Below are 2,201 nucleotides of genomic sequence, written 5' to 3'. Positions count from 1 at the left end.
AATGGGTTAAGCATTGGACTGCAAACCTCAAGGTTAGTGATTCAAACCCACCATCTGCTCCTCTAAAGAAAAATGAGGCAGCCTGTTCCTGTAAAGATTTATAGTCTTGAAAACCCTAAGTCACTGTTCTACTCTGTAGGATCTCTATGAGTTGCAATCGACTCGATGGCAGTACTTACCAAAGATGGCAACTTAATATAATCTACATAAGGGAATATTATGGTACTAAGGGAAAAACAAAACGAGCCATTATTGTTGTTAGGTGTCCTTGAGATAGTTCTGACTCACAGCAACCCTATGCAAACAGAATGAAACACTGCCTGGTCCTATCCCATCCTTATCATTTTGTTATGTTTGAGCCCATTTTGGTAGCCACTGTGTCAATCCATCGTGTTGACAGTCTTTCTCTTTTTTGTTGACCCTCTACTTTATCAAGCATGATGTCCTTTTTCCAGGGACTGGCCCCTCCTGATAACGTGTCCAAAGTACATGAGGCAAAGTCTCACCATCCTTGCTTCTAAGAGGCATTCTGGGTATACTACTTCCAAGACAGATTTGTTTATGTCCATCCATGGTATTTTCAATGTTCTTCCCCAACACCATAAATCAAATGCATTGTTCCTTATTCATGTCCAGCTTTCATATGCATATGAGGTAATTGAGTATACTGTGACTTGGATCAGTACACCTTAGTCTTCAAAGTTATACCTTTGCTATTTAACACTTTAAAGCAGTCTTTTGTAGCATATTTGCCTAATGCAATATGTCATCTGATTTCTTGACTGCTGCTTCCATAAGCATCAATTGTGGATCCAAGTAAAATGAAATCCTTAATAGCTTTAATCTTTTCTTAGATGACCATGATGTTGTCTGTTGATCCAGCTGTGACGGTTTTTGTTTTCTTTACATTGAGCTGTAATCCATGAAGACTGTAGCCTTTGATTGTCATCAATAGGTATCAAATCCTCTTCATTTTCAGCAAGCAAAGTTGTGTTTTCTGCATATTGTAGGTGATAATGAGTCTTCCTCAATCCTGATGCCACAGTCTTCTTCATATAGTCTATTTTCTGAATTATCTACTCAGCATACTACTAAATAAGTATTATAAAGGAGTATATAACCTGATACATGCCTTTCTTGGTTCAAAACCATGCTGTGTCACCTTGTTCTGTTTGAACTATTGCCTCTTGGTTTGTGTACAGGTTCGGCATGAGCACAATTAAATGTTCTGGAATTCCCATTCTTTGCAATGTTATCTACAGTTTGTGATGATCTACACAGTTGAATGCTTTTATATAGTCAATAAGACACAGGTAAACATCTTCTGGTATTCTCCACTTTCAGCCAAGATCCATCTGTCAGCATTGATAAGCCCTGGTTCTATTTCATCTTCTGAATTCAGCTTGAATTTGTACAACTCCATGCTGATGTACTGCTGTTGTCAGTTTTTAACAGTTTTCAGCAAAATTTTACTTGCATCTAATGTTAATGATACTGTTCGATAATTTCTGCATTCTGTTGGGTCGCCTTTCTTTGAAATGGGCATAAATATGGATCTCTTTCAGTCTGTTTGTCAGACAACTGCCCTCCAAATATGTTAACATAGATGAGCGAGTGCTTCCAGTGCTGGATAAGTTTGTTGAAACGTTTCGGTTAGTATTCCATCAATTCTTGGAGCCTTGTTTTTTACTAATGTCTGTAGTGTTGTTTAGACTTCTTCAATTCTTCATCATATGCTACTTCCTGAAATGGTTGAACATTTAGCAATTTTTTTTGGTATAGTGATTCGGTGTATTCTTTTTTCTTCTTTTGATACTTACTTCATTGTTCAATATTTTGCCCATGGTGGTGGTGGTGATTATGTGCCGTGGAGTCGGTTGTGACTCATAGTAACCCTGTACAGAGTTTCTGAGGCTGGAAATCTTTACAGGAGCAGAAAGCCTCATCTTTCTCCCATGGAACAGGTGGTAGTTTCAAATTGCTAACCTTGCGGTTTGCAGCTGGGTTCATAACCACTATGGTACCAGAGCTCCTATAGAAATTTTTACTACTACAATTCGAGGCTCATGATTTTTTCTTCAATTCTTTCAGCTTGAGAAATGCTGCAGTTGTTCTTCCCCCTTTGTTTTCTAACTCCAGGTCTTTGAACATTTCATTTTAATTATTTAGTTTGTCTTCTCGAACTGTCCTTTGGTATTTTC

Source organism: Chrysochloris asiatica, unplaced genomic scaffold (genome assembly GCF_000296735.1).
Source record: "Chrysochloris asiatica unplaced genomic scaffold, ChrAsi1.0 scaffold00052, whole genome shotgun sequence".
Classification (NCBI taxonomy): Eukaryota; Metazoa; Chordata; class Mammalia; order Afrosoricida; family Chrysochloridae; genus Chrysochloris; species Chrysochloris asiatica.
The sequence above is the reverse complement of the archived record's forward strand: the minus strand, read 5'-3'. Positions refer to the sequence as shown.